Below are 13189 nucleotides of genomic sequence, written 5' to 3' on the forward strand. Positions count from 1 at the left end.
GCTAATACACATGGTTGTATGAGTGAGAAATACGTTTCTGCTGTTCTAAGTCACTGAGATATTTGTGGTTGTTTGGTAGCAAATAAAGCCTGATCGATAGTAATAGAAAAATTGGTACTGGAAGTAGGGCACTGCTGTAACAGAAACCTAAAATATATGGATTGACATATATGACTATGTTACAAATGTTAGTGGTTGGTTGTTAGGCGGCATCCAGCTCTGATTCACTTAGGAATCTCTCAGCAAATGTAGCTTAGAAATTTGAGCTCAATAAATATTTCTTAAATAAGATAGACTGTTTCTTGTAATTCTGTTCTATTTCTCTATTTTAGGGGAAAACACTTCTTTCCCACATCAGATGTTTCTTAAAGTATGGAGGGGGTGCCACTAACATAACACTCGATACCTCATTCCAGCGCTTCTAACAAGTTTCCTGATGTGTAAGTTTGGCGTGTGCAGCCCACCTTCTTCCTCTCTCCTTTCTCATGAGAGCCAGGCCGCCCACAGAAAGTGTGCTTTCTACTCTGCTGCTTCATACCACAAGTTTCACAGGTGTCTGCCCATGCCAGGGGGGCCTGCCCAGGACAAGGGAGGCTTGGGGTAAGCTTAACAGGATAGGCGCTCTGCGGGAAGGGGAGCTTCAGGCTTGGGAGCTAAGCTCACTGCCATGGAGTGAAAAAACCTGTTGTTTGAACTTTAATCCACAAGCGCAAGAGTGTTAACAAGTTGGAAGTTAATAATTTTGGACTTTAACATGAAGTCGGTACTGATTACTTTGGGCTGTAATTCAGAAGAATAAGATAATGTAATGTCTGAACTTTTCATTTCTTGCTGGAAAATTCATATTGGAAAGGGGTCATAATCAGATTGAGGATGTCTTTTTGGCTTTTAGTTTTTAGAGTATTTTTATGTTATCATTTGATCTTCTTTTAGAACTTCTGGTAATGTTGAACAAGGTAGTGAGATATAATTTGACGTGGCAATAGAACAGGTTGTGAATTATAGCCTTGCGTACAGAATAGCATGGGAGCTGATTTAATTGATGTATTGTTCTGACCCATTCAGGGCATTCTGGGAACAACACCTACCCTTTACCAGTGGCCCCCTGAGATTCCACAAAAGAGCTGAAATCAGTATTGAAGTGGCCTTATGAAGATGGGAGCAGGACTACGCTAACTGACTGCTGACTTCTTACCCAAGGGGGATAACCATGTCCTAAGGTGATCTCAGTGGGTAAGCTGAAAGGGTCAAAGCAATGGTCTTCATACATTTTTAATGACATACCACCCAAAATAATTTTTAGGTTCACATGTAAAATTTTTTGACCTTAGTTGCAAAAGATGTAATTTCTGGTGTAATCTAAATATGAATATTTTAAAGTATAAAGGGTTATAGCACTTAAAAATGCATTTAGTGAAATTAAATCCCATAGAAATTGAATACTCACCATCATCCATATTTACAGAAATTTTACATTGCTCTTTTTTTCTCTTTGAATTTGTGTTTTTATTCTACTTCCCCACAGAAGTCTTAAAAATATATTTTATGCTCAAATGTATTTTATTGCTTACCCTATCAGTCTTTGTGGCAGTCAAAAAATTGTTTATAATTTTAAAAAATTTCTACCACCAAAAGGTTCTAAATGCCAAAAATTTCTTTTGGATTGAGTTATTTTTACAATTATTAGTAGTAATACATAATTAATCTTAAGTACATTACAAATTTTTCCAAATAATTGCTAAAGAGAACTAAAATTTTCCTGGAAATATGTCTCTTAATGAAATGGATGAAGCTCCTCTTCTCCAGTTAGTTCATGAATGTAATTTCCTGCTAGGACACAATAAGAAAACAAGTTGGGGGACTGTTAGGTGCAGGGCTTACAAAAGATGAATAAATGATGTTCAATGCATTATTTACAATAGAAAATTATATATCTAAATCTAAGTTTATTACATAAAAGATAGGAATGAATAACGAGGTGAGAAGTGGTTAACAAATAATAAGCAGAAGTGTTTGGGTAAGAAAACAAGTATAGACTTACTATATTCAATAATCTTCAGGTAAAAACTAGTGAAAATATTTTCTCCCATGAGTCTGAATAATTGTTCAAAAAGCACTACAAAACATTAATGTATCTGTGATATATGTTCCTTTTACATGTAATGTAATGATCTGTTAGAAGGAAATTTGGAATTTTTTTAACATCCTTTTCCTTGAAATCATCTGAAATATGCAGTTGAGACACAGGAGGATGGCACCAAGTTCTCTCTCATTACTGAGCACATGTGCCTTGTAACTGGTATTTCCCAGAATGTTTTCTACATATATTCCATCTTTGAATTCTGAGAGAGATATCTGGAGCATGAAACTTTGCTGTGGGTTTGTTACCCACATGAAATAGGGCTCAACCTCCTTCAGAATTTCTTTTTGCTATCTCAACAGTATTGTTTGACACCATCAGGAAATGGCATTAGACAAAAATGATCGTAACTCTTGCCACCCTGCTCTACAATTATCTGAACTCAGAACATTCCCGTACAGACCAGAATATCCAATTTCTAGCACCATGCTTTTCTCTTAATAGAAATATATTTAAGATAAGGAAAGCCAGGAAATCCTCCTGCTACTTATAATGCATTGATTAAATTAAATATTGACATCAATATTTAGAATTGTTCCTTTGTACGGTGCCTTAGAGGCTTTTTGCACATGGGAGCAAATTGTCATAGTAATATCTGGGATGGGTGAGAGGATGCCTGTCTTTTATAAGTGAGAAAAGACTGATTTTAAAATAGAATTGGAAAAATTGAATTGTTGTGAAATCTCAACCTCAGTCATATTTTAGACAGCTCAACTTTAGGAAGGAGTAGGTGAAAGTTGAATAAATGGAATTGATTTCCTTAAAATTATCTGTGCTTGTATTCCTCTTAGAAAGTAGAATCCCAGGGTAGGTTTATTCCAGTTTGGAGATTACTAGGTTAAGAGAATAAAATTATATGGGGAATGTGGTGTAAGTTGCAGGGGGTTTTATTAACATTCCTGGTGTCTTGGGCCAGCCTTTCCTCTTCCCCATTGAGTAAGATACTACATAGTGAGAAGCTGCATGAGAAAGCTCAGCCCTTTGGCCAGTCTTACCCTTGGGGCCAGGCTGCCATCAGGAATCATGACTTCTAGTCTATTCCTTTATGCTGCAGAATTTACAGGGACAAGTCTTTGGAGTAGGTGGAGGGGAGAGTTTCTGTAATCCCGTTCTGCCAGTCAGCAACCCAGTGGTAAGTCTGCCTTGTCCTAGGGTTCAGTGTTGGGAGGCCCACTGGCGCCATCTCGCCTCCAGCGTCAGCTTTATCAGGAAGAGCGACAGTTCTCAGCTGTCTACTTTTTTCCTGTTTTTCAGTTGGCTCACAACTTGGTAGGAAGAGGGATGTGGTTTACTGAGTCCCCTAAACGTTCTCAGTCCTTAACAGTGCTGTGCCTATTAACACCACAAATACTGTGAATTTTCCTATGTTTTTTTAGCCATGAAATTACATTCAATCCTACCTGTTATTTTTCTAATAATATTTTGTGTATATTTCATAGATTTGTACATCCTAATGAGTGTAGTTTGTTTTCAAAATGTTATTTTCTAAAGGACTGTTACTGGGCAATATATGAAACATCAGCATAGTTAAGTTCAGGAGAAAGAGAATTGCTCTGTAGCCTTAAACAGCTAGTTCTTCAAGACACATTGTTGCCAGACTTTCATAGAAGGTGAATGAATACATTAGGGGTTGATTGTAAGGAGATCAGGCGTGCCATTCTGTTTCTTCCTGTTCTGTAAGTTACTTGGCCTGCTAAGCCTTTTAACATTCATAAAACAATGATATAAAATATGGCCCTCATATGAGACAATAAGATTATAAAGCACGAATCTTTGTTTTGTAAGCAACTTGGGTCTTTAGAAAATGAGCTGCTTTTTAGATTACAAAAAAAAAAAATCAGGAGCTTAAAGCTTAAGTTTAATGAAGAATAAACTGTTCTTGAATCCTCTGTCATAAATTGGCATGCATAATTCAAATATTGTCATACACTAGCGGAAATTTTGACTGGCTTTGACTTTGTTATGGTTACTGAAAGGAGGTTCTCCGGCAGAACATAAATTTTTATTGGCAAGCAGGTGCAGGAATTCCTGATGAGAAGAACCAAAAGATCACAACTTTGATTCTTCTTTTTTCTCTTGCCTGCAACATCCAATCGAAGATCAAGTCCTGTTGATCCTACCTCCAAAATATGATCCCAAATTTGATGGACCACTTCTCACTATGTCTACTGCTACCATCCTGGTACAAGCCATCAGCAGCTCTCATTTAGACCATGACAATAGCCTCTTGTCTGGCTCCTGGGTTTCCACTCTTGCCTTCCTAGAATTCATTCTCAATCATTAGCCATTTAACAATATAAATCAGACTATCACTTCCCTAACGTCTTTCCCTTGCAATTAGAATAAAATCCAAGCTCCTCATCATGGCCCTTATGATCTGTTGTACATCTACCCTCTGATTGCTCTTAACTCACATTCCTTGTTCATTATGTTCTAGCCAAATTGGTTTTCTATCTTTCTTTGAATGCACCAAGCTCATTTCTACCTTTGAGATTTTGCATTTGCTCTTTTTCCAGCCCGGAATTCTCTGCTCCCAGATTTTCTCATGGCTGATTCATTCTCATTACTTAGGTTGCAGCTCAAATGTCCATCCCTCAGAGAAGCCTTTTATCCTGACCACACATCTAAAGAGCTGTCATCCCTTCTCCCCAACTTTAATCATTTCCTATCCTGCTTAATTGTTTTCACAGTATTTAGTACTGCCTGAAACTCTCTAATTTTTCACATGTTTATTATTTGGCCCTCTGCTAACCCCCACTAGAATGTGACTCCATGGTGGGTAGGGCTCGTCTGTCTTGTTCCCTGCTATATCCTCAGTGCTTGGAATGAAGGTTGCCATTTAGTGGGGGTTTATTACATATTTGAATGAGTGAATGACTCAAGGTCCAGATGTAGCCAGAGAAGGCCTCCCAAGAGGTCTTTACCTTAGTAATTTACCATAGTTCAGAGTTGTGGCCCTTTTGTTTTAAATGCTCAGATGTCAGCTTTTGCCAGCACATGGAGGTTTTTTCCTCCAGGGCAGAACTTACGTTAATGAAAGTATAAGACTGTAAAATCCCTATACTAATTTATTAGTTTTCAGTGAGCAATATAGCTGTCACATGGACCCAGACTCGTAGTAATATGATCTGTTGTGGATTTTCTGCCTGTGGGCTAGCACACATAGGATAGGGCATTAAGTGAGAAACTTTTTGGGAAAACATGGAATACAAAAATGGGGAAAGAGTAAGATGCCTTGTATGTTTCAAGACATTTGTTTATTTAACAAATATTTATAGATTTCTGACTTTGTTTTGTGTTCTGTGCTAGGTACTGAAGAATCAACAAGTAATACTATTAAGCACCAGCAGTTTAGTTGGAGAGGCAGACAATAAACTGACAATTACAGATCAATGTCAAAAGTTTTCTTTCTAGGTTCATGCCAGGGTGATGTAGGAGGACCTAGAAGGGAAACTGAGCCTCGGGGGATCAAGGTGAGCTTCCCAGGAGTTAGGATTATTTGAGCTGAACTCTGAAGAGTTAGCCAGGCAGAACAAGGAAAGGTGTGGGGGGCACTGCTGGCAGAAGCTGCAGCCTGAGCAAAGGTCAGCTGGAGAGAGCAGAACCTTCTAAGAACTACAAGTAGCTCAGTAAGGTTGGGGAAAGGTGGAATGAGAAGCCTGGCTATCAGACTCACAGACCTAAACTAAGTAGGTCTGGACTTTATCCCTATGAGAGGGAGCTACTGAAAGTTTTTGTTTTGGTGAAGGGGCAGAGTACGTCTTTCAGACTGCCCTAGTACAGCCAATACTTTGCATTCCTTTCTTCCAAAGAACTTTCCATGAATATCTGGAGAAAGTCCACGCTCCTCCTCCGAGAACACGCAGTCCTTCCTTTACTACCCCCAGCCTTATACCTGCTATACCTGCTGCCTCCACAGCGCCCTCTGCGCTCCAGACCCACCAAACTTCCCAGCTTCCAGACTCACTTCCCGATCTTTAATTATGCTTTCATAGCCTCCACCCCTGCTAGCACTCTCAGCAGGCCACTTTCAAAAAGTGTTACAGGATTAGTCTTCCAACCTATAAAGGCAATACATGTTCCTTGCAACACAGAGACATGCAGAGGAAGAGCTAAAACCTTCTCCTTTCCTCTCACCACCACACACACATACATAGTGTGCTTTAAAACATATATACACTTTTAACTAAAATATATCTATGCTATACAATTTGTACAGTTCTTCCCTGCTCCCCCAACAGAATATCCAGTATTTGCTGGATGCCAGGCCCTATGCTTTATCTCATTGACCCCACAACTACCATACAAGGTAGGTACTGTGATCCCCAGTGGATAGACAAGCAACTGAGATGTGACTAATTTGCCCAAGGTTGCCCAGTTAATGGGAGCAGCAATTTGAACTAGGACAATGTGGCTCTCAAGTCCACTGCCTCTTGCTATCTTCCAAATAATGCTATTTTTGTTCTTTTCAATAACTACAATATTTATATGGAGGTCCAGAATTTATTCAATTATTCCTCTGTTGATGAATGTTGAGGCTGTTTTTTGCCACTTAAAATGCCTCAATATGTAATTCTCCAAAGCGGGATTTGAGGTCAGAGGTCATACTTATTTTTAAATCAGTACATGACCAAATAATGTTCCAAGGATTGTGTAGCATTTTCATATCCCCAAGAATCATGGGACAGCATCTGTTTCCCTATACCCTCATTAGTTCTAATACTGATATTTTTAGGTTTTGGGTTTTTTTTTTTGGCACTTTGGTCAGTAGAAACAGTGCAACTTTGTTTTGATTTGCATGTTTCCTGACTACAGGTGCAGTTGAGAATTTTTCTGTGTGTTTTTGAGATATTTACATTTCCTGTTCCATGATTTGTCTATTCATTTCCTCTCCTGTTCATTTTTTCTGTTGGATTGTTTTTCCTTGATCATTTTTTGGCGGGAGGGAGCATGTTTATAGTAGTAGTAATATTAACCCTTTTTCTGACATGTGTTCAAATATCTCCTCCTCTTCTATGTTCATTCACCTTTTGACTTTTATAAGGCATCCTTTAATTTAATTTGTATGTGCTCAAATCTACTGGTCTTTCCCGTCATGGCTTTTGGGCTTCTTGACATTGACAGGTTTTGGGCATCTCCCTTTATTAAGGATTGGACCAGCCAGCCAGGACTGTCCTTGGAGGCTGCTTGATGGGCTTTGATGACTTTTCTCAGACTCTTATACCTTTGCTGCTACCTCGCAATCTCCTTCTGAGGGATCTGTTTTCTTGAGATTTGTTATTACATTCAAGCAAAGCCTTTCTAGTCTGGGAATCATTTGTCACTTATAAAAATGCGTTTGCATATCTTTGCTCTGATTCACTGTGTGCTCATTTTGTTTCTCTCTTCTAGTTTTAAGAAGCAATTACCACGGGGTCTTCTATTTTATGTATTGAGTTTGGGGCCATCTTTAGCCTCTGAGTTCTTAAGCGTTTTAGAGACAGTTTAGAGGGAAGATGTGCCCTTGGTATAAGACGTATGGATGGTGAAGATAAATTGGTAATGGGGATGTTGTGGGCTTGAGAGTGAGTTTGATTCTGTCTTTGATTACAGCTGTATAATCCTGGGGAGCTTGTTATAAGTCTCAGGGCCCTTTTTCATAAAATGGAAGTGATAATAATACTGCTTTGAGGCCACTTTTTGACATAGGATAGGCCTCCAACAGTTTGCTTAGATGTTTCTTCCTTTTTGGTCACATTTCAAGAATATTTTAATGAGGTCAGGTCTTCACAAATTACCTTGGTATCCCTTTTGGTGAAACAAACTCTTTTCATTTGCTGTCAGCTTGTAAAAGAAGGATAAAAGTTCTTGGCCTTAAAGACTGACACTCTTTACAGCTCTCTGGAATGAACTGCCCATATTTCATTATTGAAGAGAGAAACATTTAAACTCTAAGTGGAAATTAAATTTGAGGCCATTTTACACAAACCATGGCTTAGGGCCAAGGCTACAAGACAGAGCATGTGTGGGTTGGGGGTAGACACTAGGGAGGAGTCTGGCCTGCATTTTGGTGGATTTCAAAATGTGTACCAGAATTTGTTCCAAGTCGTCATTAATGGGCTCATAGAAAAGAAAGTTAGAGGGAATCTAGATTTATCACCCAGGCCTCTTCCCCTGCCCTCAAGCTGATGATCGTGAAACCACTTAGCGAAGGCAGTTGGTTGAATTGCTCAACTGATAGTATTCCTGAATGATAACTAATTTTAGAGGATTTGGGGCTGAGTACTGATTCTGAGAAGCTAAAAAGGAGAAATGGGTCTCAGGAGAGCTTACGCTTCATCCTGTGTAATGATCTTTGTTCTTTGTCTCCCACCTCCACATTTGAGGCAGCATTGACCTGCTCTTTCATCAGGATCCAATAGACAAAGAGAAGGAGGCCTAAACCAGTTCCTAGCTTAAAAGGCTTGCTGTCCTTCAAGCTCAGGCCTTGAAGGATTCAGACTTTATGCAGGTACTCAAATCAACTAACATAGTTGAGCGCTATGTGTAAGATACTGTGTAAGATGGTGAGTGTGTATGTTTGAGAGAGGCAGAGAGACAGGGGTTGGAGAGGGAGAAGGAGGTGTATAAGGCAGGTTTCTTGCCCTCAAGTAGCAGAGGTTGCTAGTAACTCGAATGCTTAAGAGGTCAGGCATATTAGGTTAGTTAAGTGACTTTGCATGTGTAAGAGAAACAAGAGAGTAAGCATGATAGTTGACAACAGATACTTGTGTCACTGACCATAGGATGTGGTGTGGGCTATGTTAAACTGGAGTGTGCATCCCTATTGAACAGGAACAGCCCATGCAAGGATCTAGCACAGTGGTTCTCAAAGTATGGTCTCTTGACCAGCAGCATCAAAATCACCTGAAGCTTGTTAGAAATGCTGTTTGTTCGGTCCTATCCCAGACCTAAGGAATCAGAAACTCTGAGGATGGGGTCTTGCAGCTTATGTTTTAATGATCTCTTGCTGTGATTCTTATGCTCCCTAAAGTTTGTGTTGCCTTGTGGGAATTTGGGCCCAGTGTTGCTAGATCTTTTGGTTTTTCAAGAGAAGTTAGAAAACTAAACTTTTTATGGGAATTTCGTGATTTTTAAATATATATATATATTTAAATATATAAATATATAGAGAGCATATATCTAATTTTTGTTGGGGAGGGAGCAGAGGTACCCTTTGTAGGCCAAACAGCAGGCCAAGGAAAGCACATCTTTGGACCTTGGGGTCTCCATGCCTCCAGTTTCAACTACAATAAAGTAGTCATATATTTGACAACAGAATAATTGAAAATACTATTGGGCTAGAGGAATGACTCTCAGTGTGTGTTTGTGAGGGTGTGGTGGGGTGCAGCAGGACATTGGAGTTTGGCAGGAGGAGGCTTTTTTTTTTTATTTTTTGCGGTACGCGGGCCTCTCACTGTTGTGGCCTCTCCCGTTGCGGAGCACAGGCTCCAGACGCACAGGCTCAGCGGCCACGGCTCACGGGCCCAGCCGCTCCGCGGCACATGGGATCTTCCCGGGCCTGGGCACGAACCCGTGTCCCCTGCATCGGCAGGCGGACTCACAACCACTGTGCCACCAGGGAAGCCCCAGGAGGAGGCTTTTAAGAGCTGCACAGATTCTGATACTTTCCCAGTCCAGGTGCTTCCCCACTTCCTACCATGGTGAAAGTCCTAACATTGTCAGCCACTCTTCCTCTTGCAAGTCCAGAGCATCCCTTGGATATGCAGCAAAGGAGGAAAGAAGCCATGTCACAAGTCTAGAGCACTGTGGTTTATAAACTGCTTTCACATCTGTCCTTTCATCAGATCCTTACAACCCTGTGTAATAGGTGTGATGGTTATTGTCTCCATTTAAAGCAGCTAAACTAGGCTGAGAGAGGTCAAGTGATTTGTTGATGGTCACTTAATTTGTAAGGGGAAAACATGAGACTAGATACCTAATCTTATAATTTTTAAACTAGAGTTTTCCTCCCATGTATAGTTTTATGTGTTTATCCATACCGTCACTAATGTTTTCTTTTCTTTTTTTTTTGGCTGTGCTGAGGCATGAGGGGTCTTAGTTCCCTGAACAGGGATCGAACCCACGCCTGCTGCAGTGGAAGCAGAGTCTTAACCACTGGACCACCAGGGAAGTCCCTACCATCACTAATTCTTGAAAGGATCTGATGTGGCTCATTTCACTATAACTGGTGACTAGTTTTTTGCCATTCCCATGACCAGGCCTCAGATGGTCCCCTCCCTGGCTTGGTGTGCTGCCTGGGACCCCAGATCTTCTTCTGTGGGCTGGGAAAGTATCAGCTTTTAAAAGTCCCCTCCTGTCAGACTCTAACGCCCTGCTGTTCCCCCTACCCCTGCAGACACACACACAGTCATTCCTCTAGTCCAACAGTACTTTCAGTTACTCTGTTGTAAACAAGACATTGAATCGTCCAGACCAGTCGTCCCTTTTGGGACCCTTCTCCATCACCAGCTTTCCCCCTGGGCTCTATTTGTGGGGTTCTGGGTCTCCTTGTTCTGGCCTATCTTGTCACCTACTAAGCCTCAGGGGGACACTCTGAGTCCAGAGCTGTCCCCAGTACAGGTGATACGTGACATGCACATCAGTTGTCTGGAACTGGACTAAGCACCGGGACTCAGAGGGCAAATTTGGATGATAGACAAAGGACATTATTAGGGGAGCTAGAATTTAGGATTCTTCAAGTATTCTCCCCAGTCTAGCTTAAAATGCAACAGTCATGCATCTGGGTAGCACTAACAGAAAAATTTTAGTAGTTTGATATTTCCGGGGTTTGTTAAATGCTACAGTTGACCCTTCAACAATGGCGGGAGGGGGCTGGTGGAATTGGGGGACCCTCCTGGTGGAATCAAAAGTCTATGTATGGCTGCCTCTCCCGCCCGCTCCTCGGCGCAGCCTCTGCGCCCTGCGCTGTGGCAGCGGCACCCAGCTTTCCCTGACCCGGATGGCGGCACAGCGGGCAGGCCGGGCCCAGGCACCGGGCTGCGAGCCGAGGCGGCCCGGAAGCGCCCGCCAGAACACCCAGTCATGGATAAAAATGAGTGGTGCAGAAGGCCAAAGTGGCCGAGCAGGCTGAGCGAGATGATGACATGGCAGCCCGCATGAAGTCTGTAACTGAGCAAGGAGCTGAATTATCCAATGAGGAGAGGAATCTTCTCTCAGTTGCTTATAAAAATGTTGTAGGAGCCTGTAGGTCACCTTGGAGGGTCCTCTCAAGTACTGAGAAAAAGACGGAAGGTGCTGAAAAAAACAGCAGATGGCTGGAGAAGACAGAGAAAATTGAGACCGAGCTAAGAGGTATCTGCAATGATGTACTGTCTCATTTGGAAAAGTTCTTGATCCCCAGTGCTTCACAAGCAGAGAGCAAAGTCTTCTATTTGAAAATGAAAGGAGGCTACTACCGTTATTTGGCTGAGGTTGTTGCTGGCGATGAGAAGAAAGGGATTGTGGATCAATCACAGCAAGCATACCAAGATGCTTTTGAAATCAGCAAAAAGGAAATGCAACCAACACATCCTATCAGATTGGGTCTGGCCCTTAACTTCTCTGTGTTCTATTATGAGATTCTGAACTCCCCTGAGAAAGCCTGCTCTCTTGCAAAGACAGCATTTGATGAAGCCATTGCTGAACTTGATACATTAAGTGAAGAGTCATACAAAGACAGCACACTAATAATGCAGTTACTGAGAGACACCTTGACATTGTGGACATCGGATACCCAAGGAGACAAAGCTGAAGCAGGAGGAGAGGAAAATTAACCTGCCTTCCAACTTTCGTCTGCCTCGTTCTAAAATTGACACAGTAGACCGTTTGTCATCCATGCTGTCCCACAACTAGTTTTTGTTTATGATTTATGACAGGTTTATGTTACTTCTATTTGAATTTCTATATTTCCCATGTGGTTTTTATGTTTAATATTAGGGGAGTAGAGCCAGTTAACATTTAGGGAGTTATCTGTTTTCATCTTGAGGTGGCCAATATGGGGATGTGGAATTTTTATACAAGTTATAAATGTTTGGCATAGTACTTTGGGTACATTTTGGCTTCAGAAGGGCCAGTGTTAAAACTGCTTCCATGTCTAAGCAAAGAAAACTGACTACATATTGGTTTGTCCTGGTGGGGAATAAAAGGGATAATTGGTTCTAGTCACAGGTGTAGCTATGGGTACTTCAAGGTTTGGAGCACTTACAAGGCTATAGTAGAAATAGATATCCCATGGATATTACATGTTAAACCATGTGTTATCTGTGGAATACTCAGTCTCAGTGTGCACACCACTGACTACAGCTACTGAAGTGTTCCTTTAGTTGTGACCCAATTTACTCTGGATAAGGGCGGAAACGGTTCACATTCCATTATTTGTAAAGTTACCTGCTGTTTTCTTTCATTATTTTTGCTACACTCATTTTATTTGTATTTAAATGTTTTAGGCAACCTAAGAACAAATGTACAAGTAAAGATGCAGTAAAAATGAATTGCTTGATATTCATTACTTCATATATATCAAGCGCAGCAGTAAAACAAAAAACCCATGTATTTAACATTTTTTAGCTTTTTGTTTTGTTTTTTGTTTTGTTTTTGATACTTGCCTAACATGCATGTGCTGCAAAAATAGTTAACGGAAATAACTTGAGATGATGGCTAGCTTTGTTTAATGTCTTATGAGATTTTCATGAACAATCCAAGCATAATTGTTAAGAACACATGTATTAAGTTCATGTAAGTGGAATAAAAGTTTTATGAACGGACTTTTCAAAAGAAAAAGTCTATGTATGACTTAAAGTCGGTGCTCCCTATATGTGTCCACTTCCTCTGTATCAGCGGTTCTGGATCTGTGGTTTGAACCAACTGTGGATCGTGTTACACTGCAGTATTTACTACTATTAAAAATCCGTATATAAGTGGGCCCATGCATTTCAAACCTGTGTTGTTCAAGGGTCAACTGTACTCTGAAGAATTCTGGAGCGTGCAGGATTGGGTGGACATTGTGGCTTCCTCCCTCCCTTCCTTCCT

At 40.8% G+C, this 13189-nt stretch overlaps 1 pseudogene; it reads left to right on the forward strand.

Moving 5' to 3' along the window:
- The first annotated feature begins 11179 nt into the window (after positions 1-11179).
- LOC112399714 (14-3-3 protein zeta/delta pseudogene) lies at positions 11180-12898 on the forward strand (annotated as a pseudogene).
- Positions 12899-13189: the final 291 nt, after the last annotated feature.

Source organism: Neophocaena asiaeorientalis, unplaced genomic scaffold (genome assembly GCF_003031525.2).
Source record: "Neophocaena asiaeorientalis asiaeorientalis breed wild unplaced genomic scaffold, Neophocaena_asiaeorientalis_V1.1 scaffold65, whole genome shotgun sequence".
NCBI lineage: Eukaryota > Metazoa > Chordata > Mammalia > Artiodactyla > Phocoenidae > Neophocaena > Neophocaena asiaeorientalis.